This window comes from Girardinichthys multiradiatus, chromosome 9 (genome assembly GCF_021462225.1).
Source record: "Girardinichthys multiradiatus isolate DD_20200921_A chromosome 9, DD_fGirMul_XY1, whole genome shotgun sequence".
Classification (NCBI taxonomy): domain Eukaryota; kingdom Metazoa; phylum Chordata; class Actinopteri; order Cyprinodontiformes; family Goodeidae; genus Girardinichthys; species Girardinichthys multiradiatus.
Window position 1 is genome coordinate 674,551 of NC_061802.1, and position 27,524 is coordinate 702,074.

General features: G+C 44.2%; 1 protein-coding gene across 2 annotated transcripts in view; it reads right to left on the bottom strand.

Annotated features, from left to right (window-relative positions):
• The window catches only part of frem1b (Fras1 related extracellular matrix 1b), a 70,507-nt gene extending 64,591 nt beyond the window's left edge, over positions 1–5,916 (bottom strand). For both annotated transcript variants that reach the window (XM_047375988.1, XM_047375987.1), the window contains exon 1: positions 5,808–5,916. The gene's annotated coding sequence lies outside the window, so the exon portion shown is untranslated. The remainder of the gene's footprint in view (positions 1–5,807) is intronic.
• Positions 5,917–27,524: the final 21,608 nt, after the last annotated feature.

Genomic DNA, 27,524 nt, shown 5'->3' on the forward strand with positions numbered 1-27,524 from the left:
ACAACATGACACAACACAACACAAAACAACGACACCACACAACACATCACAACATGACAACAACATGACGCAACACAATAACATGACACAACAACACAACACAAAATGACAACACAATGTAACGACACAACTTATTGACACAACACAACAACAGCAACACAACACAACATGACAACAACACGACATGACACAACACAATAACACAATAACATGACACAACATGACAACACAACATGACGGCAATACGACAACACGACACAACAACACAATACAACACAACGACACGACACAACTTAATGACACAACACGATACAACACAACGACAAGACACAACAACACGACACAATACAACATAAAATGACAACACAACATGACACAACACAATGACATGACACAACTTATTGACACAACACAACAACAGCAACACAACACAACATGACCACAACACGACATGACACAACACAATAACACAATAACATGACACAACATGACAACAAGACAATGACACAACACAATAACACAATAACATGACACAACATGACAACAAGACAATGACACAACACAATAACACAACACAACAACAACACAATGACACGACACAACACGACACAACACAAAACAAAACAATGTAATGACAACAAAAAACAATGACACAACATGACAACAACACGACACAACACAACACCAACACAACGACACCACAACACAATAACACAACGACACCACAACACAATAATACAACAACACCACAACACAATACAACATGTGTTGCCGACTTCAGCAGCAATATTAGCAGACAGGTGTGGCAGGGACTCCAGCACCTGACCAACTACAGATCCAGCAACACCACCGTGATCTCTGGGGACGCTTCACTGGCGGAGGAGCTTAGCCACTTCTTCGCCCGCTTCGAGGTTGAGCCACCAGCGGGGTCCACACTGCAGTCTACACCCCTCGACAACCAAACCTTCACTGTGGAGACACAGGAGGTGAAGAGAGTCTTGAGAGCAGTGAACCCGTGCAAAGCTGCTGGACCCGACGGGGTGACTGGGAGGGTGTTGAGGGACTGTGCAGACCAGCTGGCTGAGATCTTCACCGCCATCTTTAACCAGTCCCTCTCCCAGTGCTCCATCCCACCTTGCCTGAAGTCCTCCACCATCGTCCCTCTGCCTAAACAGACTAACATCACCAGCCTGAATGACTACCGGCCTGTAGCACTCAGGCCCATCGTCATGAAGTGCTTCGAGAAACTGGTATGGGGTCATATCACTTCACACCTGCCCCCCACACTTGACCCCCACCAGTTTGCTCACAGGGCCAACCGGTCCACGGATGATGCCATCGCTCTGCACACCACGCTGACCAACGTGGAGCAGCAAGGGAGCTATGCGAGGCTGCTCTTCCTGGACTTCAGCTCGGCGTTCAACACCATCATCCTGAGCCAGCTGGTGAGCGAACTGGGACATCTGGGTCTCCCCAACAGCACCTGTAGTTGGATTATGGACTTTCTGACAGACCGCTCCCAGAGGGTGAGAGTAGGACACTACTTGTCCTCTCCATTGAGGACCAGCATGGGCTCTCCATAGGGCAGTGTGCTGAGCCCCCCGCTCTACACCCTCTACACCCATGACTGCACCCCCACCCACCCGAGCAACACCATCATCAAGTTCGCGGACGACACCGCGGTAGTGGGGCTCATCTCAGGAGAGGATGAGATGGCATACAGGGTGGAGGCGGAGCATCTGTCAGCATGGTGCATGGACAATAACCTGACTCTGAACACCTCCAAGTCAAAGGAGCTCGTCGTTGACTTTCCGAGGCATAAACAGGACACACAGCCCATCACCATCAACGGGGACAGGGTGGAGATGGTGCCGGACTTCAGATTCCTGGGCACACTCATCAGCGAGGATGTGATGTGGACCACTAACTCTACGGCGACACTGAAGAAGGCGCAGCAGAGACTGTACTTCCTGAGGATTCTCAGGAAGAACAACCTGCGACCAGAGCTGCTGCTGTCCTCTTGAAGCTCATCAACAGAATACCAAGAGTGTGAGGAGCAGTAATCAAAGCAAAAGGTGGATACTTTGAAGAACCTAGAATATAAGACATATTTTTAGTTGTTTCACACTTTTTTGTTCAGTATATAATTCCACATGTTTTAATTCATAGTTTTGATGCCTTCAGTGTGAAGCTACAATATTCATAGTCGTGAAAATAAAGAAAACTCTTTGAATCAGAAGGTGTGTCCAAACTTTTGGTTTGTACTGTATGGCGGTTGCAATTACGGAACGAGGAAAAACAAAGTTGACCAATTTCAAGTTTAGTTGGATCAAAAGGCAATAGAGTGAGATTCTGTCCTGCAGAACTTTTAAATAAAATAACTACTCCAGTAGGGATTGCATTTATTATAATATTGAATTATTTAAACGGTATAATGATACTGTATTTCATGACAAAATCTTGATATGTCATTAATGAACCATTAGAGTTGAGCAATTGATGAACTAAAAGTATATTGTGAGTAAAACAATTACGGTAGAATAAGGATTTGTTTTTATATAAGATGTCTTTATTGTTCCATATATAGTATCTATGGGGGGAGAAATTATGCTTGTAGATCAGTGACCAAGAAAGAAGCATCTGCTTATGGAAACCAGATTATTTTGCCGGGATTTTTTCAACATTATAGTTGCAAAATAAGAAGAAGTTAAGTCCTCCTAATCTAGAGAAAATAAGGATTGGTATGAAATTCCAAACTGGATATGGATGCCTGATAAATTATTTTTTAAGGCAATGTCCTGTGCCGGCTGCGACCGGATATGAGGAGAAAATCCGGCCAATCAGATCAATCAGAAGAGTTTCGGCCCCCAACTGACAAATACGCCCACTAAACGGAGCGAGAGAGCGTCATTTTTCTGCGAGAGAGAACAGATGGGTGCAGGGGCCTGTTTTACTGCTCGCCGTGCTGCGTTCAAAGGCTCTCGAATAAAGGTGCACGCCCGCGATCAGAGCTATGCGCGCTCTCGATTAAAAGATGCACTGTTGTGATTGCTAAATAGGCTCTTTGGATTTTTGGCAGGAATGTAACGCCATATGCAACACAATCCTCTTCATTCTGCACTATAATATGATATATTATATATATATCATATTATATTATAATATTATATTATTATTACTTAAATGACCAATATAAACGGTTTTACAATAGAAAATGAAATGACTGGTAATAAATGCATTTGCAAATCTGAGCAGGTCTGAAGGTAACACTGAAGTTACAACATGGTGGTTGGTTCTTTGTCTCTCTCATCTGAACCAGGTCACCTGCTTCTTGGGATTCTCAGGTTGTTCTGTGTTTTACTGACTGGGAAAGGTTGAAAGCTTCTGCAGAGTCAGAACATCTCCAGTGTTCCTGGTTTGATAAAGGTGAAGACAGCTCAAAATGAACTCAGAATAAAATGTGAAGCTGGTCCTTAAAACCCACATAAAAGCCACAACTGGAAACCTGACCTCTTAAAACACTCACCAACTGAACTCTGACCTCAGGTTCAGCTCCTCTAGATCTTCTGACCCTGAGCTGGAATAATATAACATATTCACAGAAGAAGAAGAAGAAGAAGAAGAAGGTCCAGCCTGTCCAGTTCAGCAGCTCTGAATGCAAACTGCAGGACTTCTTCCACCCCTCCCCCAGTCTCCCCTCAGACCAGGTCAGCAGGATGAAGCAGGGTTAATGTGTGTCTGTCCAGCTTAGACAGACATCTAAGCTGGACGTTTATCACAACAGCAGGTTTCAGATGGCCAGCCTGACATTTGACCTTTAACATTTTCAGGAACATTCCTTGCATGAAGATTTCCCTGCATGTAGGAACATTTCCGGGGTTTTGTTAGAAAGGAAAGATATCTTCTGTATGTTGCTGATGAACTGGTCCCTTTAGAACTGAAGCAGAATAAACGTTTACAGAAAGTCAAGAAATGAATAGTGAAAGTCATCCTAAATGAATGGATCCAGGGTTCCTCCAGCTGCTTCTATCATTGATCACATCGAAGTTATTCAGTAAACTCCACATGCTGGTATCCAGCAGTAAGGGGGCAAAACAAAGAACGTGGAACAAAAGTGAAACTAATTTCTCCAGAGCGGAGAGAAGATCCCAATGCAGTGTATTGCAGAATTAATATTTGCTAATAGTTTAACCAATCACTGTTGCCCAACAGTCGTGACTTGTTAGTCTGACTGAAAATGTAATACTCTAACTTCATTAAAGATTTTATTAATAATTTTAAGTTATTATCACTGGTTAGATAGAATCTTCCACTAGTCCTGAGACTAGGATGAAATTCCCTAAAAGGGGAATTATTTTGTTGGTTTGGATGGTTTCCTGGTCTGGTCTGGTTGGTTGGTTAGATGAACTAAAGACTTTTGGCAGCAAGTAAAAAGACCATGATGAGAAATGGGACCCACCACCATTGGAGAATGGACTAACTCTGTGATGATAAAATGAAGAAAAAGATGAATTTGATCATCAGATTGCATGAAGAAACTTTTTACAGGGTTCGTTTTGTCTGAATTTCCATCTGAAGGGTTTCACCAGTGCATGCTGCAGATAGGTGAGAGGGACTGAAGGTGAAATCATCTATGAGTTGGTGACCCACTGATGCTGTTGTAAAACGTTTCTGACCTAACCCACACTGAGCCCAGAAGCTCAGACTACCTGCAGGGAGTTTGTGGTTCTGGTTAGTCTGGTCCAGAAACTACATTTTGTTGATAAATACAGATGTAACGACAGCATCACATCAGCTCCTCAACTCTGTGAAGAGGCAGTAGATGTTGCTCTAAAATCTCTGTTGGATTTTCCACAAGCCCATACCATGATACCTTCTCCTGCCATCAAATAACCTGGCTGCTGGTACTGGTTGCTGACAACAGGCTGGATGCTGCTTTTCCAACAAACATCTGGAAAACTGATCCATCTGATCCATGTTTCCAATGTGTGATGGTCCATTCCAGAGGCCTCTGAGCTCAGAGAAGCTGACTCATCCTCTGAGGTTAACATCTGTCTTCTTCTCAGTAAAGTCTGTGAATGTAAATCTGTATTGTAGAACTGGACAAAGGTTCTCTGTATGTAGTCACTACTATTTGAGGTTCTATCAGCTGTTGATGGATGATGGTTCTTCATGCTTTCCTGTCTGAAGGGTCAGAGATCACAGCAGCACAGCTTAAGACTTCAGATTTCTGGGATAGTTTCAGGATAATCTGCTCTGTAGTTGGATGAACTCAGAAAGATTTCCTATCTTTCTTTGAGGAACTTTGATTTGAATCACTTCAGTGATTTTCTCTCACAGTGGGTGTCAGACTGGAGATCTTTTAAACATCTTTGCTCCTTACTGACTCATGGATATAGTGGAAGGACTGAATCAGGATGGGACTCATCAGTTTTGGCCACATTTTATTTGATCCATGTGCAGATATATGTGAGAGTTCCCTCTAAAATAGAGAAACTAAAGTTTGTTTCTGGTTTAATCATCAGTGATTTCTCTCCTTGTGGCGGAGTTCATCTGGGAGGAGAAACGTTTTCCTGCAGCGTGTCATCAGGGTTCAGTTTCTATGCATCAGTTGGACAGTTTTAAACAGACTGTTGGTCTCTTCACAAGGACTTTGCTTTTAGTCATCTGTGTGTGAATCTGGCTGTTCTGAGGTCAGTTTGCAGCTGAACTCTGGAAGGAAACTAACCTCTCTTAAAAAACTCTCTCTAAAAAGAGTTTCATGATTCAAAGAACCAGAAGTTGGTTTAGAAGAAAGCTCAACGTACCTGAAGCTGGTGCTGCTGTTCACCTCCGTCTACTCAGAATGACGCACAGATCTTATCAAAAACAGCTCCACAGCTCACTGCTACCTCCACACATCTGGTTTCAACAGAAAAGGAGCACAGTGGGTGAGAGAGGCTGTCCTGAAGCCACAGAGAGAGAGAAAGAGAGAGAGAGACAGGGAGAGCAGACAGGAAGTGGGCTGACAGAGTTCACTACTTTTAGTTTTACAGCCTTGCGTCTACGTCTGTCTGGGAGTCAAACAAATGACTCCAGTTGCTCCAGGAGACCAGCTCTGATGTGCACTGAGACATTCAAACAGCTCAGACAAAATACCAGCAAATACACGGTACCAGAAAACTACTGCAGCTCAGGGAGATGGTGTATTTGGGTAAATAAAACCAAATTGGAGAAGAAGGAATGAGACTCCAGGAAAGAATTTGCCACAAGAAAACAGAAAAATTGACTCCAAAATAACCAGCGGACTCCAGGAAATACCCAGGCTTAAAGAAAAGACAGAATAAAGCATCAGAAACATGAAATCTTTTCCTGCAAATTAGCTATCTCAGAAATAAAACAAGTAGACTTCAGTAATTAAACTGTGTGGAGAAAAAGAGCAGGCTCCAGGAAATAGACTGCATCAGAATCAGAATCAGAATCAGAATCAGAAAAGCTTTATTGCCAAGTACGTTTTTGGACATACAAGGAATTTGTTTTGGCGTAGTCGGTGCAATACAATACAAATTAAACAGTACAAACATATCTACAATATAATATAAATATAAGTGCACAGTTTTAAGTGAGTGAGAGTAAATATAGAGCAGTATAAGATGCAAGAGCGATACAACAGTGCAGGTGATCATTGTGCAAGTAAGCAGGAGTCCAAGCTGAGCGTTAATGTAACTCATAGAGTTACAGGTTACAGGTGTCCTGTCAGCAAAAAAAGGGGGGGTGTGGGGGAAAGGGACAGTGTCAGTGTGGTTTCCGGGCTTTGTTAACCAGGCTGGTGGCAGATGGGAAAAAACTGTTCTTGTGGCGTGAGGTTTTGGTCCGGATGGACCGCAGCCTCCTGCCAGAAGGGAGAGTCTCAAAGAGTCTGTGACCGGGGTGGGAGGGATCAGCCAGAATCTTCCCTGCCCGCTTCAGGGTCCTGGAGGTGTACAGTTCCTGGAGCGACAGTAGACTGCAGCCAATCACCTTCTCAGCAGACCGAATGACACGCTGCAGCCTGCCCTTATCCTTGGCTGTAGCAGCGGCGTACCAGATGGTGATGGAGGAGGTGAGGATGGACTCAATGATGGCTGTGTAGAAGTGCACCATCATAGTCTTTGGCAGGTTGAATTTCTTCAGCTGCCGCAGGAAGAACATCCTCTGCTGGGCTTTCTTGATGAGGGAGCTGATGTTTGGCTCCCACTTGAGATCCTGGGAGATGATGGTTCCCAGGAAGCGGAAAGATTCCACAGTGTCAATTGTGGAGTCACAGAGGGTGATGGGGGCAGGTGGGGCTGGGTTCTGCCTGAAGTCCACAACCATCTCCACTGTCTTTAGAGCGTTGAGCTCAAGGTTGTTCTGGCTGCACCAGTCCAACAGATGGTCCACCTCCCATCTGTATGCGGACTCGTCACCATCAGAGATGAGTCCGATCAGGGTGGTGTCGTCCGCAAACTTCAGAAGCTTGACAGACTGGTGACTGGAGGTGCAGCTGTTGGTGTACAGGGAGAAGAGCAGAGGAGAGAGAACACAGCCTTGGGGGGAACCGGTGCTGATAGTCAGGGAGTCAGAGACGTGCTTCCCCAGCCTCACGCGCTGCTTCCTGTCAGACAGGAAGTCAGTGATCCACCTGCAGGTGGAGTCGGGCACACTCAGCTGGGAGAGCTTCTCCTGTAGCAGAACTGGGACGATGGTGTTGAAGGCAGAGCTGAAATCCACAAACAGGATCCTGGCATAGGTTCCTGTGGAGTCCAGGTGCCGGAGGATGAAGTGAAGGGCTAGGTTGACTGCATCATCTACAGACCTGTTGGCTCTGTAGGCAAACTGCAGGGGGTCCAGGAGGGGGTCGGTGATGTCTTTTAGGTGTGAGAGCACAAGGCGCTCAAAGGACTTCATCACCACAGAGGTCAGGGTGACGGGTCTGAAGTCATTAAGCCCTGTGGTCCTTGGCTTCTTGGGAACAGGGACGATGGTGGAGGACTTGAAGCAGGCTGGCACATGACATGTCTCCAGTGAGGTGTTAAAAATGTCTGTGAAGACTGGAGACAGCTGATCAGCGCAGTGCTTCAGGCTGGCTGGTGAGACAGAATCCGGACCAGCAGCTTTCCGGGGGTTCTGTCTCCTGAAGAGTTTGTTGACGTCCCTCTCCTGGATGGAAAGAGCCGTCCTCGGCGTGGGTAGGGGGCTGGTGGGGGGGAACTTCAGGGTGGGGATTGGAGGTGCCAAGGCCCCTCTTGAGGTTGGGGAGGTGGGGGTGGTGGATTGTGGCTGCAGCTGTTGGGGGGCGTCGTGGGAGATGGTTGCAGGAGAGATGTTCATCTGCAGGTCTTAATGAAACTTGAAAGATTGAGCTCAGTGAGATCAGGTACGTTTAAAATGTCCATTACACAAACATAACAAAAATGTTTTGAAGCCCCGGTGTCAGGGTCAGAAACATCAACATGTTTCTGTGTAGAAAGACAAAGATCCGATACAGGTAGAACTCCAGTTTCCAGTCAACGTGTTTCCCTGTTTGTTCCTGTCCTGCATCACTCTGGTGAAAAGTCCAGTTTGAGTGAAGCGGAGACATCTAGTGGCTAAAGTTGCAAACAGCAACCAAATAAACACTAATGGATCCGCAGGTTGAAGATAGATGTTCCCCAGGTGAAGAATCTAAATCCCACTGATAACTATGAGAACCTGAAATAAGCTGACTGAGCATCCACTTAGGGTTCAGTCTGATTTCTGTGGATCTTAAAAGTTCTAAAGCTGCAGTGAAAACTTCACTTTGGTGTTCAGTTACTGGTCTGTTTAGCTGAAGTTCTAACTGTCAACATGAGCACATTGACCTTCAGGAGCTTCATGATGCCAGCTGGAGGCTTCAGCAAGTGACTGATCAGTCAGAAACATATTTTACTGTCAGGGGTTTGACCAAAATAAGGACCAGAATGGTTCCTCTGCAGGCCGAAAGTCAAACAAGGAAATGTCCGGTTCTTCTCTGAACTGAGTGGGTCAGTAAACTCCTGATACTGATGGAGAAGTTTGTTGAGAAGTCCTGTGTCTCTAACAGTAGGACAGCAGCTCCAATGCTCTCTGGGGTCTCTGGTTCAATCCTAGAAGTATCTGAAAAACAAGGAAACTTTTGGATTTCCTCTCCATCCCTCTCTTCTGGTCTGTTATTCTCATCAGGAGACAGAGTGCTCTCCCAGCGCTCTGCAGCCCAGTTTCTGACTGGGTAAATGGAAGAACCAGCAGCAGGAAGTGGTAAATCCATCCAGTTCGTGTTCTGTCTCTCAGATTAATGGTGTGTTCATGTTCAGTCAGAAAAAGGTGTTTCAGATGGAGGAACAGCACCAGATCACTGTTTGACGTGAAAAAAGCTGAAGCATCACTTTCCTTAATCCCCACTTTCATATCTGAAAGCAAAAGGAACCAGAACCAGTGCACAGTTTCACCTTCTAAAAGCTAGCTGACTGTTTTTTCTGAAGGTGCAGAGACCCAGAATCAGAAGCTGATACCAGGCCTGATCTCTCGCAGAAACTCTGATGTATTATGAGTCTGTGCTGACTAAATAAAGCCTGTATAATTATTATTATTATCATCATCATCATAGTGACCAGGTTCTAAGAGAGCTTCAGTCAAGCCTGCAGCAGAATCAACAACACCACTGTTTGTGAAACACAGAACACGCCTTGAAGACCAACAAGAATCCAAGTCCAACCCAAAAACCGCAGGAACTTGGAACATGAACTACTGGATTTAATAAGAGGATCTGGACTCTGATTTTGCCATGACTGGAACAGCTGTTCTGTAAAGACTCCAGTTTGAAGCTGGTTGTTCTGCAGCATCTTCAAGTTTAATATTCCAGAACTGGGCTTTAGCTGCTTCCTGAACCTCCTGAAATAAGCTGCTGATTTAATAAAACCTGACTGACGATTTGTCTCATGAGATCCTTCATGGCCTGGAAGAACCTCAGCTTAGTGAGAAGAAACTGTTGTGGTGAAAAGTTATTTGGCTTGGTCTGTGTTTTCTCTAAAGGCTGAACTGGATCAGAATTCAGTGACTCTCACAGAACTGGACTGAGTATTAGCCTCAAACTGATGTTTCTAACTGCTGTGAAGCAGTTTTTTATCTATGTTGGGTTTAGGGTTCCTGTGTGACTCTCGAACACCTGGACCGGTACAACAGAACGAAGCAGGTGTTCTGGTTAAGTCCAGCACATTCCTGGAATGATTATCGGCATGAACTCTGTCTGTGATTTAAACTGAACATCAGTGACCTCTGATGGATCCTACAGGTGTTTTCATCTGATGAATCAGGACGATGCAGCTGATTGGACATCACAGAGCCCCACTGTTCCTCAGATTTATCCAATAAATCCGATAAGGAAGAGGAACTGCAGAGGCAGCAGCTGGGATAACAAACTGTTCCCAGACATTCAAACCCCGGCATTAAATAAATTAAAAAATAAATATGTTTGATTCGGACGATATCTTATGTTGGGGGCCCAAATAACTCCTTTCTGTGTTCCTAAACTTTGTGCAGAACTTGAATCTTGTCTGTCACATGGATTTACGCTGATTGGATCTTCGCTGCCAGGAACATCGCTGCCAGGAACGTCACTGCAACCTGACTGTCCGCAGCTCCCTGATCATTTCTGACTGCTACCCTTTTGCTGTGGTGACTTCAGAGCTTGCCACAGCAATTGGCCCCCTGCCTACCGCTCCGAGGCCCCTGTCAGCCTGACGCTGTAACTTTACGTTGACTGAAATTTATTTTCTTCCTCACTGACCGACAATGAGATCCTGGAAGAGGGTGCAGAAATGCACAGGCAGGATTCTGTTTGGGACTAAGTTACTTTGTTGATACTCAGTTTGGGAATTTCTGGCTGCAGAATCTGCAGAGATGCTAACAGAACCCCCTGGTGCTGGAGGGCCTGTTTTTTAGGTGAGCAGCCTCCAAGTCGGACCGGAGGGGTTCCGCTAAGCCCCTCTGTGTTGGCAACAGATTGAGTGCAGTGGGTTGCTGCCAGCCTCGTGGCTTACATTCAGCTCGATGGCACCGACCCACAGAGAGCCGCGGATCTGGTGAGTCCCACACAGAGAGGACTCATCAGGGTGAAAATATTTCTAAATCATCATCATCATCATTTGGCTGTGAGGGCCTCAAAGCAGAGTTGAGACAATCTAAGACTGGACCGCAGATTCAGTCCAAGAGAAGGGGTGATCCAACAGGTCCGGATCATTAATACTTTTGTGGGAATTACATCCCATTTATTGGCTTCGTGTTCTGAACCAGACACCTTCTACGTCCAATCTAACCAGATCCTGGTGAATCAGACAATAAGGTCTCTGTTTTCTCTGAAATCTCACATCAGAACTGGACTGAGAATTTGGATTTGGTTCGGAGAAAATTTTCTCACAATCTGAACTGGGCTCTAATCATATCCGGTTCTGCTGGACTCAACTTTCACCAGCAGCTTTGTGTCTCTCTGCTGCAGTAGACTGATGTCCTCTCTGGCAATTACCCCCATTCAACACTCATACTGGTGACCGGTGGAGGTCCGGAGTCCCACTGTGAAGCTGTCGGCTCTGATCCGTCACCTTCACTGACTGACTGACTGACACCGCCCCCCCTCTAAAAGAACGATGGGAGAACATGGCACTGCGCTCCGGCCTGCAGGATAGCCAGAAGTCTGAGAAGAGGCCGGATTAATGGGGGGGGTATCAAGAGAATGGGGGTCAGGCAGGGTTCCGGGGGTGGGGTCTGACCCACCCTGGCAGCGATCAGGAAGGAAGGCTAAGCTCATCCTCAGATTATGCAAATGAAGTTTTGTTTTTGATGCAGAACGGGCCGGACTGGCTGCTAATGTCTCTCCAGTCGTGAAAGGGCGAGACTCCCTGGGAGAAATACCAGGATGGGGGGTAGGGGGTTAGAGAGGGGTCTGGTTAATGAGTGGGGCTGGGTGGGCAGCTCCCCCAGCATTATACATTATCATATTTCCACGTAATTAGTTGGGTTTTCCACATGAAATGAGAAAGCGGCTTGACGGTGCGTTTACTGCCGCGGGAAAAGCAGGCTCCGCTTCTTCTTCTGCTCTGTTACAGAGGCGACCTTTGATCTTCACTTTCACATCATCAAACACAGCCAAACACACCACACCAGGCTGGACACTGCATGGATCTCATTAAAATTAGCGAACGGGCCCTATTAACAAGAGCCTCCAGGGGTCCCGAGGGGCCCCAGCAGGAGAATCAAACACAAACATGAAGCCAGGCTTTCTGCTGCAGAGCCTACGGACCTCTGACCTGATATAACTGCTCATAACTTGATCACGTCCATCAGAACAAGGTGAATGTCCTGCTGCAGGCGATGGGTTCGTTTCTGCAGAGTCCAAATCTTCTAGGAACCAAAAGGAGACAGAAATAATATTCACAGGAAGAAAGTAAATACATCCAGAAGATGTTGAGTGAAAGCAGGAAAACCGTTAGAATGCTCAGAACTCACAGCTCAGAATTCAGGTTCAGAACAAACAACTGGGTTTAGCTGGTTTTCCTAACACCAAGCCAGACCAAGTAATCCTGCGGAGGGCACCTTCTGCATATGTCAGATTTTAATGTGATTTAAAAATGTACTCTTAAAGGAAGAAGAAAACATTCCCAGAGACGATTAGAACAGTCCTGTTGTCCTCTAACACTTTTCTTTGAGACTCAAACTTCTCTGGAGTCCTCTGATGAGACATGACCCTGCTCTCCATCCATCCCCAGGGATCCTGCTGTAAAAAGTCACCTGTCACCATCGGAGCTGGAGGCAGCGTGGTCTCAGGCGAACCCAGGACCGAATGACGATGGAGGGACCGGAGGCCGGGATGGCGTGTGTCCCACGGAGCGTGCTCAATGAAGCAGCAGGCGAGCAGTAGCTTCAGATTAGTCTGCAGAGAGCGGAGAGGAGCTGGCTGTGGTCCGAACGTCATGCTTCATCAGCCAGAGTCTGTTTCTGTCTCTGCTGCTGGGCTCAAGACCCCAAAATCTCTGCTGCAAACAGGAGGACATGATTTACACTGAGGCTGCTGCAGCTCGGTCAGCTCATACAGAAGGATGACAGGGTTTGATCTGTCTGAGCTGCAGCAGCTTCAGTGTGACACGTTCTTCTGATCATGTTCTTTTCTTAAGGTTAAAGACGTTTCACTGATAAAATGAAGAGTTTGTGCAGGGATAAAACAAACCTCAGAGTTGCAGACACTTGTTGCAGCAGAAAAGATGGTGATTTCATATCTTCAGCCCAAGTCTATAGAAGAGGAGGAGGAGGTGGAGGATGTTGGCTGGAGCAGCAGCAGCAGGATGGAGCAGCATGGCGGAGCTCCAGTCTGCTGGCCAGAACCCAGTTGGTGCTTAATCACAGCGAGCGGTCAGCCTCCGCCTTTCACAGCCAACTGACATCAGGCCTGTGAGAGTGTGTGAGGGTGTGTGAAAGGGTGTATGTTGGGACACCCCCCTTTAAAAGCTCCCATCACCCCGTCAGCTCCAACACAGCGTGTAGGGAGATGTGTAACCTGAATCCAGGTGACATGCCAACACCATAACTCCATGCAAACGGTGGTGGTGATGAAGCCAAAGCTGGGGCTGAGATGCCAACTGACCTGGCCGCTGGCTCTCCTGGATGCTCTGCTTTAGGGTGGGGGGACTGGGCCCTCCAACCATCAAATTATGGTTTGTTCCTACTTTATATTTTCTTACAGACTACAGCTGGACCTCTCATCTGTTGTCTGATTCTAACACACTCAGCAGTTTCTGTCAGTTGTGTAACTTTGCTAATGGGAGTTATAATTAGAACAGGTCCAATAGGCATTGTTTGGAGGCTGGTAATTATTAATGGCTGCGCTGCTTCATTACTTGCTCTAGATTGACATACCTACGAGGTGCTCCTCACCACTCCACCTGCAGGATTTGGGCTGGACATTTGCAGCTGTGAAGGAAATGAAGGTTCTGCGGCAGAACCTCAACTGGACTCGTGGCATTTGAAGCTCAAATCTAAACATCTCACACAAGCAGTAGCCAAAAATAAGGATATGGAACAACTAGCAGGTATGGAAAGCCAGAAGTGCCACTATTAAATACAATCAAAAGTCCCAACAGTGATATTTTTAAATATGAAAATTGTAATATATATACATTTATCTATCTTTATCTCCAATTTAAATGTAGATTTTTAGTCAAATTGTTAGTAATTATTTCATAAATTACAAATGAAAATCACTCAGCAAGGCTAGCATCACTGTAGAGAAGGTGATTGGTCTGCAGCTGTGTTACTGTGCAGGCTGACCAATCAGATGTTAGTTTAGTCAGTGAGATATAGTGGTTTAAACTATTGCGCAATGTAAAAAATATATTATTTTTTATATATATTTGATTTACATTTTATTTAGATTCCCCAATTTAATAAGTTCATAAAGTAATAAATTGAAAAAATTAAATTTATTGAAATGGTTTTTTGGTTTTTTCATTTGTATATTTCCAATTTTATTGAAGTGATTAAATGTAACAATGTTTTAAATAACTTGTTAATTTGGGGGATTTGTGTTACTGTTAGCCTTCCATAGAGGAGTATCACTTACAGCAGGGGTCCCCAACTGAATTAGCAGGGGGTCCACTTCTTCCATCATCCAAACACTTTGAGGCCTGAACATTTTAAATCAGCTGACAAAAATATTTTCTTTCATTGATATTTAACATTTCATTAACACTAGTGTTTTAGTTTTTTAACTACTGATCAATTATTCATCTACCCATGAAATCATCTGCTGAACAGAAAAGAGCAATCCAACATTAAACACACTTTGAATGGCTCAGTCTAGCTGGGTCAGAACATTTCGGTAGAACAGTTTTGCTCTCCATCCACAATTCAATTCAATTCAATTCAAAGATACTTTATTGATCCCCGAGGGGAAATTAGAATTCCAGTAGAACCCATCCAAACATACATCATGACACAAGACAAGGAGGGACGGGTCACCGAGGCTTTGCTGCCCACTCACAGGCGCTGCCCTTGTTAGATGAGAAAAGAGGTCACATTAGGTAAGTAGAGGAAATAAATCATATTTCACACTTTATCCTTAGCAGGATACAGTTTGAGATTGTAAAAAACCTCAGAACAAAGAAGCAACAAGTTGACAAAACAACATCATGCCGGGAACGGTGAAGGTGGTGTGAGGGGGTGCATATGTTTATCTTGAGCATGTGTGTGTGTGCAAGTGAGTCCATGAAGCACTGTCACAGAGGCCATTGTCCTTGATGGTACGTTGGAATGTACATCAACCGGCCACAAAGTTCTGAGCAGGTCCACAGATGTCCTCAGTGAAGGGAGGGAGCAGAGGGAGCAGAGCGTCATGGTTACATAACTTCCAGGAGAAGTTGAAGATAACCAGCCATCAAGGCCGTGCAGGGGAGCCAGATTCAGAAAAACAATAATTATTTGGGTTAAGCTGACTCTTAATTTTCCATCAGCCTTGAGAGTCTCGCTGGTTCTTCTCAAAGGCGAATCCAAACAGTCAAATTCCTGGTCTTTCTGCCAGATCCAAGCGAACAACTTTCTCCAAGATTTATCCCATTTCACCCCTGAGTCCAGGAACCGCAACCTGCCTGCGATCCTGTGTAAGGATCACATCCAGTCTGCGATTCAGCTCACGTAACATCTCAGTCTGAGAGCTGATCGCTCTGAAGATCCCATCATACATGCCAAGCAGCCTTACAATGACCAGAACAGCTGCTGACATTCTCCAAATTTCTCGATATGCCAGGTAACCGCTGACTCCAAAAAGCAGAAATCCTGATATCAAACATCCAATTATATACACATCTTCCACATCCTCGACTGACATTATCGACAAACACACAATCCTCCACTTCTGCCAGGAGTCCATCGTGTATCCAGAGAAAAATGTCCCGTCCGGGCAAGTGGGCTCTCCTTCACCCTGTCTTCTCGTCAAGAAAATTTGATCAATTGCATTGAGAGACCAGCTGACCAAATCCATATTTTGGAAGAATTTGGAAGATGTGCAAAAAGAGGCTCCAAAAAAGACAAGACACAGAGCTGAAGCAGGGCAGATATGGGAGGGGTGCGGGAGACAGAGGAAAAGCATCCACCGAGATCAGGAAAAGAAGGAGTGCTTGTGGCAGGCAGTTGTCCTTCTTTTCCATCCTAAAGTGTTTCTGCCACAGCTTCCAGGCAGTCAGTGATCATTTCCCAGTCAGTGAAAGGCTGTTTGTATTTTCCTGAACTCCACGGTCCTCTCAGTGAACCCTCCATGCTCGCTGTTAGAGACGTGCTATCAGCTGTGTAGCTCCTCATGCTGTTTGGTTGAAGTTCTTCCGTTTGGTCCATACAGCTATCAGCAGTAACTTTAACAGCACCACAGCACATTACACTGATGCTGGAGACGGGGTTTCAGCCACCATAGCTACATCCGTCAGTGGGTCAGTGGAAACACAACCGGTACCGTACTGAGTAGAGAGGCCGAGTGGAGTGGGGCCACACCACCTAAAATGAGCCAGTGGAAAAGAAACATTAGCAACCCACGTTCAAGGACCCCACATGGTTTCTTCTTTGTCGTTTTCTGGCGATCGGCATGCAACGATGTGGTGAATTAGCGCCACCAGCTGGCTTGGAGTGTGGACCAGAATGTCGCTGACCCACATAGCTGCCCATTGCATCTGTTCAAAAGTCAAACATGGCAGGAATAAAATGTCTATATCTGTATAGTAAATGAGAAAATGCTTTGTGGTCTAGACAAAACGCTCTGTGGGCCCGCATTTGGACCGGAGTTGGAGGTTTGGGGATCCCTGATCTAGAACCGGTTCTAAGGAGGAAAACTAAAAAAATCCTAAATCTTGAGCATAGGAGGAGGAAGAAGAGGGAAGAGGAGAGTCAGGTAGAACATCTCCTTCACTAAAACCAGCCGCCACAGAGACAGTTTCTTCCTCCAGGCTGTTTCTCTGATGAACATTTAATAAAGTACAGAACAACAGCGTACAGATGTTGCAAATGCACCTTTTTATTTATATATGTGTATATTGTACATTGTAAATATGTATATTCTGTATTGCAAAAACAAAAGCCAGAGAGCAAAGTGTACCGGAGTCAAATTCCTTGTTTGTATGTAAGAACTTGGCAATAAAGCTGATTCTGATTCTGATTCTGATTCTGATTCCATCTTCTACCTGACAGAGAAGGGAGCTTCAATCATGGCTTCAAATGGTAAATATGAACCATTAGTCCTGCAAGGCTGTCAGCTGGCCCAAAGTTCATAAAGTCATTTTAAGGGATAACAGCTATTTAGAGTCCTCACGGATCCGGTTTGCGGACCAGAACACACAAATGTTCTGATCAGTCCGTTGGTAACAAGATCAGATATGTTTGTATCTCCAGATGTTGACACCATCTCATTAGCATGGAAACAGGATATTATATTATATTATATTATATTATATTATATTATATTATATTATATTATATTATATTATATTATATTATATTACAGGGTGGTATGGCAGTCTATCACACTCAGAGTTTTCTGCAACTGTAGAAGGAGTAGTAGGAGGAGGAGGAGGAGGAGCAAAAGGTCAGATTACAGGACAGGAGGAGCTTTGATGTGAACATATGCAAATGAGTTTGGAAATGTCAAATTAGCATAGATTGGGCCGGCCTCCCTTGCAGCTACAGGATGCCTGACAGCTCGGCCCGAGTCCAGACACTGTTTTACATATCTGAGCAACCCGTCAACATGGAGACTGACGGAGACTGACAGGGAGGCACTAATGGATGGGTGGGGGCATGAAAGGATGGATGTTTATGTCAGGTTTTGGTAACTTTTGTTGTTCTGTTTGTTTAACAGTAGCGGGTGGATTCCTCAGTCTCCCCTCATCCTGTGACTGCTGTTCAGGTTTATGTCTATTTCTATTTAATATTTATGAAGGCCGTCTAACAGCGTTGGCCAAAGTGCTTCAAAATGGGTAAAAACAAATAAAATGAATTTAGGAGACATCCATAAAACCAGCAACTAAAGTATGGAAACACCTGTTATAACCTAACATGTTCAAACTGAACTCGAGTTAGAATCCAATGTGAAAAATGATTTTTCAGTGAGGATTTAAAAGACTACAGATTCTGCAGTACGAGTATCCAGGGGCAGTCTGTCCCTCTACGCTTTAATTAGGCCATCAGCTGCACCAAGAGCATCTGGCTAGAAGATCTCAGGGCTCTTTTATGAAGGTTCAATGCCAAACCATTTAAAGTTTTAAAAGTGAGTAAAAGAATCTTAAAATCAACACAAAAATGAACACACAACAAATGTAAATCTGCCAAGACTGGAGGGATGTGATCATCTTCTGGTACCTGTTAGAAGACATGCAGGAGCGTTCTGAACTAACTCCAGGCGATGGATAGATGATTGTTCTGGTCCAAATAATGAGTTCCAGTAGTCCAATCTAGAGGTAATGAAGGCATAAACAACAGCTGTAAGGTCTTTAAAGGGAAATGTAAGATTTGACTTTGGCAACTGATAAAAACTAGTCTTGACAATTGTGGACACTTGCTTCTCAAATGTAAAAGAACTGTCTAAGAACACTCTGAGATTCCTGATGTTGGAGGAGCAATGAGGAGCAACAGGGCCAAAGATATCAGCTAACAATAGTACAATAACCAAACACAATCATTTCGCTTTTGTTTTTGTTCAGGGTCAAGCAGTTCAGAGTCTTTGAAGTCTAGCAGACAGTTTAGCAGAGGCTGTGAAGGATAATGAGGACAGCCCCACCTTCTGGTGGAGCATCAGATCACAGGTAAAAACAAATCTTGATAATTACCTGAGCGTTTTGTTCCAGGACCTTGTTGTCTGTAAAATCCTTCAAACTCAAATCTGTTATGTTTGATTAAGGTTTGTGTGAAGTTCTCACCAAACATGAGAAATAAAACTGGAGAAGTCAACTATGGCGAGTCTCCTGTTTTTCTTTTCTTCTCATTTCCTCCCTCAGATTTCCTCGTCTGTGCTGCAGCCTCTCGGACCTGCAGGCTGATTCATGCAGCAGCTGTTAAACATGAAAATCACAGAGATGAACTCAACTTTAACAGAAAACAGGCAGTTCAAATGAAATGACATGAAACTGTGTGGGAAACAGGACCAAGATCCATCAGAGAAGAAAAACTGAATCCAACAAGTTTTGAAACGTTTTATCTGATTCAGATTCATGATCATTTTTATTTCAGGGATGTTAGTTTGAGATATGTCTGTTTTAGCTGCTTTCTCAGCTCAGAGATGCTTTATTCATTTTAAATAAATGTTTAATTGCTAAACTCTGTCCTGTTGTGCCCCAGCCATGGATAAAAACATGGACTCTGAACTGTACACACACAAAGATGCTGGTTGGAAGCTCTGCACCTTTAAGTACAGCACAGACCTGCTCCTGGAAGGAAAAGTCGCAGCTGGAACCCCTGTGATGTCATGGAGCCACTAACAAAAACACTTTTCCAGCCACACCTCGTTCTCTACCCACGCAACTCCCAGAGATGTCAACAGGGGAGCAAAGCAAGATGCTAGCAAGATGGACTGATTTTTCAAACTTGGATCCAGAGTTGACTACCATCTGATGCAAGTGAATCTATTGATCGAACACAATCAGAGGTTAAATATGATCTGTTGTTTGAGCATCCAGTGATAATGCTAAAGGGGCAATTAAGACAACCTGTCTTCATGCTTTCTTTATTTCTTTCTTTCTGAGGTTCTGCCAGCAACGTTTCTTCAATGGTCCCCACCACGTGGCCAGACCGAGCCACCTTCGTTGCCCAAACCAGCCCCCTTCCTCAGAACGATTCATGCATGAGGCGGTATTTGGGCAGAGAAAATCAGTCTAGGATGAAACAACCTAAATAGTGTTCATTTCATGGTGTTTTGCTTTGTGTGCGGTTCTAAAGGTTGAACTATTTGAGTGCTAGCAGGCTAGCTGCTCAGCTAATGTGAACAGGCCTCTCAGCCTTGAGGCTGGTTATTTGTTCTAAATTTTAAAGTCAGGACAAACTTTATTTTAATTAGATATTTAAACACTGATGGTCCCATAATATGAGTTTGCTCTATTTATGTGTTTTCTTTATTCTCTTTAGGCTAACCTGCTAAAGATTTGGTTGAATATTTCCATAAACATGCCAAAGGTTGTCTCCGCTAATGGCTAACAGGCTGTTAGCTCTGCCTATACCACATGTGGACAGCTTTGTTCACAAATGGTAAATGGCCTGCAGTTGAATAGAGCTTTATCTAGTCCGAGGACTCCAAAGGTCTTTCACTACAATCAGTCATCCACCCATTCACACACTGACAGTGGTGAGCTACATTTTAGCCCCAGCTGCCCTGGGGCAGACTGACAGAAGTGAGGCTGCCATCAGGCCCTCGACCACCATCACTAGGTAAGGTGGGTGAAGTGTCTTGTCCAAGTGCACAACGACTGAGATGGGGTTCAAACTGGCAACCCTCCATTCATTTGCTACGTAATTATGAGGTAATACACCATCAGCACTTGTATATTCCTTAGTATATGCGTTAATGGTATTTCAACTACAGGTAATTTTCTTTGTGTTAGCAGCCACTGACCCGGATGAGTTACTCCCACATTCCTTCGTGCGTCCGTGAGCCGTGCTCCTCCTGGCATCTTTAAATAACATTTCCCTCCCCCATTTCAGACGTGTATTATCCCATGTGACAGCTAGTTAAAACATTTAGAATCAATGATCCAGAAAGGTTGATTTCTAATTCAGCAATAATTCTCTAAAACATGATTTTATTAAAATCATGTTTTATCTACTCTTTTGCACTATGCATTGTGATAGGTTGTTTGAAGACATACCAATTATTGTTCTTAATTAGTTGTAAAACTAATTTAACCTCATTTCCAGGTTCCTTAAGATAAACCTTGGTTCTTAAACATAATAATCCACATTGAACTGTCATATAATTGCATCATATTATTGGTTTTGTTCTTCCTTTATTTGTACATGGTTCATTAGTTTCTTTATTCCTTTGGTTCCAGCCTAGTAAAGAGTTTCTTAACTGAAACATGTTTAACTTGGAGGTAAATGGTTTCTGTTAATAAATTCCTATATTTTGGAGAGAAGTTGTTGTGAATTTAACCGTATCTGTGCAAAGTTGTTCATTAATGCCAATGCTCGAATCCCTCTATTATCTATTGTTCTAATCCTACCGCCATGTTGGGCAGGCACTCACAGGACGATACTTGACAGCCCGAATGGTTATTTAATTAAATATTAAATAATATAAACATCCTGATTGCACAACAGTCCTCTCTGCAACATTAAAACGTGACTCATATTTAGAGTCTTTTTGGAGCGTGAAATTGATCTTGCTGATATATTAAACCTGTTTCCTGTCTGCCTGAATCTCCCTGGAAGCTGAAGTCATCCTGAATGAACCCTTGGTGCTCTCTGGTAGCGCGTTAACTTGCTGAGTGAGGCCACAGCCTTTCTTCTCATTTGTAAGGGAAATTTCCTCCAAATGCAGCCCACGCTCAGACTTCAGACTTTCATGATTCTCCGCAATTATCAGGCTGCAGATCATCTGCTCTGGGTGTTCATGTAGGTCACATCTGAGCCCGAAGCGCTGGGATCTGCTGCAGGTCTGAGATCAGCTCAGACGGCACACTGCTACAGGTCATCAGCAGCTCCTTTTTTACATGAATGGATCTTAAACTACAGCAGTTTGAATCTGAGCCACAGCTGGAAGCTGTTTGGAAATGAGACGCTGCAGATCCACAAACAGCATCTGAGGAAACACGGGGGTAAGCTCGGCCCGGAAATGGTGTTAATGTCTGACAGTCAGAACAATCCAAGCAGAATCAGTTTTACAGTTCTGGGATACTGGATAAACCCAAAACTGCCTGCTGAATTTCAACAGGCAGCAACCATCAGTTGATCTTCTGTCCTGGAAAAGACCAAACTGCAGTAAACATGTTTCCCTGCAGGACATTCCTCTCTGCAGTTTATGTGTGAGCTGTTAGAAACTCCATCCTGACACCATGACTCAGAGCGGCAGGTTGAGTTAGCTGTGAATGAGTGAATGAGCTTCCTGTCAGTCCAGGTGACGTGTGTTTACAGCAGCTGATTGGTCCTAATAGGTTGACTGACCACAGAACAGGGGCAGCTGCATTCAACAGGTCAACATGTGAGCATTCCAACAACCTCTAGGCTTTATGGTTCTATGTTTCCTGCACATGTTGAGGCTGCTGACGTTTACACACTTCAGCATCAGTACCAAGTGAAACCTTCTGATGGGATCAGCAACACCTCCACTGCAGGTAAAAAGGAATCAGCTGGTATCAACTCTGCATCTGAAAAACATCCCGTGTGTAATTCTTCTAGTGCTTCCAGGTTTACTCTGAACTTTTCCTCTGCGCCTTAGTTTCAGATTGTGGTGAGCTGGAAATCCTGAGGAACCAACTTCATTACCAGACCAACACCTTTCAGCTTTATTAGGGTCATTACATAAAAAACTACAGAGAAAATTCAAATGAGCAAACCACATATTAACCCTTTAACAGGCGGATCAGTCAGCAAGAACCATCTCCTGAATGCTGATTGGTCGGCAGTAGCGCCCCCAGACATTTTTCACAGAAGGGGTCACAGGGGGCCATTAAACATCTTGGGGCAAAACACAAAAATGAAAACCAATGGCTGACTTTGAAAAGTTCTGTAATGCTGTAATATTAATAGGAAGAACAAAAAAGCATTTCTTTTGTTTTTACAAATTTATATTTCAGACTGACAAGAAAAGAGCATTTAAAGTTCTCCTGAACACTTTCCAGCATTTAAAGTTTCACAGCCTATATGTAGAAGCATCTGACATCAAGAAATCCCAGAAGAGAAAAGTGCAGATATTTATTTCTCCCTTTCAGAGCATCCAGGATCATTCTTGTTTGTTTCATAGACAAGGTTCTAAACATAACTGAATGTAACTCAAATGATGATTTCTAAGATTATTGACCAGTTTATTATGGTGGTGATTGTAGAGCGTACAGTAGTTAAATGACCTGTATGACCTCCAAGTCAATGATCAGGCCAGGTGATGTTTTACAGTTTCTCTAATAAGCAGATTCAGGTACCAAATATGGGTGTTTGTGGTTCTACAAAACAGAATACACAAATAAAACATTTTTGTATAATTTATTGTATTGCAGCGAAAACAAGCCGCTGAGAGGCTGAAGTTGGGCCGTTCCTTGTCCGACGTGCTCTTCATAGAAAAAAAAGAATCCACTAAGGTCCAAAGTAAATGTATTTTAATTACAGTATTAAAGAAAAATGATCAACTTAGAATAACGTGTCTAAAAATATGACTTAATGAATACAAATCTCAAAGATCTCGATTGTTAGCGGTCAACAAAAAATACAGCGGCCCACACACCCTCTCTCCTTTCTCTTGACACTTAGGCAGGTGGGTTAATATGCCCAATCACCTGAACTCCGCCCATCTCCAGTTGACCCACCCATTAACAAACAAACAACAACAAAAATCATAAACAACAATTCCAAATCCAAACAATTAAACATCTTACAAAGCAGCCCAATTTCATTTATGGCTCCTACACATTGTAATCACAACCTCCCATATGAGTAGGTTACATCAAATATTACAGCCACAAGCTGTATTTTAGCCTAACTAAATTCTCCTTATAGATCAGTTTAGACAGCTGGAGATAGGCACCAGCTCCCCCGTGACCCACTACGGAATAAGCAGTAAAGACAATGACTGACTAAATGAAGAACAGTTTACAGAACTCTAAAACATGACGCTTCACTTGGGTGCTGAACTTCTGCAAACATGTAAACTGGTTCTCTCACAGGTGGAAGCAGCTCCAGCTCCATTGGTTATGGCCCCCCGTGACCCCCCCCTTCCCTGGTGGCGCCACTGTTGGCCAGCCTGTTCATGTGTAATTGGCTCATTTTGATGTTTTTTATTTGAACCCAAATGCTTAGCAACAACCCTGATGGTCGTCAGCTCAAACGTGTTGGTCTGTTTTGTAAAGTTGGTTCTTCAAGATTTCAGCTGTTGCTGAAGTCTTCACCTCATCAAATCTTTGTTTCTCTCCATGCACCTTGAAAGTACATGAGGTTCTGCCAGAAACTTTTGAATCTCTTACTTTCTCCGTATAAATACATGTTCTGTCACTCCGTTTTCAGATGCTGCTCGTATCTTCATCTCCGCGTTTGGGTCCTCAACACACCAATACAAGCTTTCCCCACATTCTACCTCCTCCCAGCTGCAGGGGGCACTGTGGAGGCTGATGCTGGCCTGACCTGCAGTGGGCACAAAGACTCTTTTGGTCTCTCCCCCTCATCAGATGGGCATTTTTGCAATTTAAAGGCTGTCCATCTCATCTCTGAGGGTGTCAGCCATGGAAACAGGAGGTGGTGTTCCTGTAGGTCTGTATGACTGCTGAGGTCTGGAGCTCTGCTCCATGCTGTCACCACGGTTGATCACCCACTCAGAAGTGGAGCGGTTGTGTCTGCCTCTACCTCAACACAACACAGGTGAAACAATATTTCCTAGGGCTTTGGTTTCTCAGAGATCTACAGGAAACAGATTGCCCTTCTGGATCATATTTGGTACCTGAAGTACAGAAACCTACCTGGGTTCCTGCTCACATCTTTCCATTTGGAAACTTGATGTGTGACTCATCTGATGATGCAGCCGGCTGCTGTTGGACAGTGTTGAATTGAGCTCTGAGACTAGCCAATCACTCATCAACTGTTGTTGATGTTTTCTTCAGCTGCTGGGTCTCTGCAGGGTCCATTGGGCTCATGAGTCACAAACAAAGTTGTGTTCAGAAATGTCTGTTCATGTTTTAAGGCTGTGTCAGAAACAGTGACTAAAAATGCCCTGACCTTAACCCATGCACCTGACCTTTCCAATTCACTGCTGTTCAGAATCAGCTCTAACATTTAAAAAGTGTGTTGCTGTTCTGAAACAGTTCTACAGAGTTCTATGGGGCAGAAACCGTCTGAATCCTGTGGCGATCGGAGCCCACTACTCCCAGCTTAGGCCTCAACACGCCAACACATGTATTATACAAGCTAACAGAGGCGGTGCAGCGTGTCCTCAGGAACACGCTGGGCTGGGGCTTCATATGCAAACTCTGCTGCACTCACACATGCTTTGAACTTCAGAGAACCTCCTGAAGTTCTGATGCTGAAGCAAGAATCAATAATCAATCACAGGGTCTCGGGCCATCAGAACACCTTCAGATGAAGCTACTTTAATCACATCCTGACCAACAACTCTGTTTACAATAATCCCAGCAGGAACGTGAAGGCCCAAACCTTTTTCAAACAAAATAAGGAGCAGATCAGATCTTCTTCCTGTCTTCAAAACATTTAATTTGATCAGTGAGTTCTGTCAGAACCTTAAGATGAAGTCCCACAGAACCAAACAGTGAGCAGTCAACATGTGAGACAGAAGGTCCAGCAGTTTTACCTGTTCGATTGAAGATCTTAAGTGTTTGTTTTTTACTGCTGCTTCTCATGTGAAGCTAAAAGAACTTATGAAGCAGCTGCAGATGTCTTTTTGGATCTTTGAAGGAACACAGCAGAGACCTTCACCCAGCTTCCACCCTCAGCACCGTTCAGCTTGGCTGGAGGTCAGGTTGGGAGTCAGCCATTTTTCCCAGATCCTCTCTTTCTCTGGGAGCTGCAGGAGAAGGTTTGCAGCAACTGGGAGCTGTCCTCCCCACATGGCGCTCGTCCATCCCAACCTTTAAAGAACAACTAGAACTAATTCGTTCTGTTCTCTGGCTTTCACCGTGGAAATAAAGAACTCAGATATGAACCCGTTTCACACTGCTTCAGATATTTGAGGTGAACATAAACGACTCTGGATGAAATTTAACTACTGTGCTAATTTCACTGAGTCACACTGCTGAGTTGTTGCTGTGCGCTGTCGTAAACAAAGACACACACTGGTCATGGTCTGACTTCTTGGGTTCTGGTGTTCTGGTCGTGTGCACGGCCAGAAAAGCATCACATGACTACACAGAATAACTGAGGGACACCCTGAAGAATCATCCTCAGTCCCCTGTGTCTCTCACAGCATTTCAGAAGTCCTTTATCTGTTTGGGACACCTAGACAACATGTTTCTGCTTTTCAGTGGGAACTTGTGTAAATGTAAAGACATGCTCCCTGTCCACGTGGCCCCCAGCTGGGGGCGCCTATGCGGCCCATCTGCAGCCTCAGAGGCCCACAGTGCTGCAGCGAAAGCACAAAGGACACAGGACAGCTCAGAGACAGAGAGTAATTAGAGATGTGAGACATTTTCTCTGTTTGACACAAAGCTGCCTCTGCAGAACCGAGCAGAAAACAATCCGTTGTTTCATTTGAACTTGAGTCTGAATGTCTGCATGCTGCCTCCTGAGAAGAATCCCAAGGAAAACTTGTTCTTTCCTGTTCACCCATGTGTTTAATATCTACTCTCTGGATCTGATATCTAACTCCATCCTAAACTGTAACAGAGAACAATATGTTGATGAACTTTGTCCTTTGAGAATGCTTGAAGCAGACGGCACCTCAGACACCAGATCATGTTGTTCAGTTTAGGGTTCTAGTTTAATGACTGGACCAGTTCTGTCCCCACTGACTGAAAGTTGCAGGTAGTTGAGGTCTAACCTGGTTGATTTGTGAAAGAAAACTCAGGTTTCTCTGATGATGGTGTCCCACATGGCTGTGTGCTTGGTCCTCCTGGAAACCTGTCTGTAATGTCTTACAGTAAGATGAGTTTTAATCATTAAACAACTTCTTAAAAAGTAATTATCTTTAATGCCACAGCAATGGTCATAGCTTATGGTCACTTTCTAAATTATTTCCTGGATTTCTATGATCTCTGCTAAATAATGATCTTTGTTTTTGTTCCTTGTTTTTTATGATAGAAATCATACATAGATGAAAGTACTTAGATTTTAGGAACTTAGGAATAGAAGAAAATACTTATAATATCTTCAAAGGTATTCCTAAAAATACAAATGATTTTAAAAATGTTACAATTATTAATATTGTTGGCTGGGTTAAGGTTGGCTGCATAGTGGGGCAGGAAGAACTATGCCTTGCACCTAAAAGATCCTGGGGTCGAATTCTGGCCTGGGCTCTTTCTGCATGGAGATTGCATGTTCTCCCTGAGCATGCATGGGTTCCCTCAGGGTACTCCGGCTCCTACCCACAGTCCAAAAGCATGCATGTTAGGTTGGTTGGTCTCATTGAATCATCCTTAGGAGTGAGTGCGTAGTGAATGAAATCCACTGACTAATTAATGAATTGAGTGAACACAGACTAAAGCTCTACAGTTTCATAGACGAGTGGAGGAGATTATTTCCTAGTTGTTCTCTCTGATGATTCATCAGTACTCCTGTTGTTCCACTGAAAGTTCCCCCAGCCGGATGAAGTGACTGTTGGGTCCCATCAGTGGACCAGCAGGGAGCGAATGGAGCTGACGGAGCTA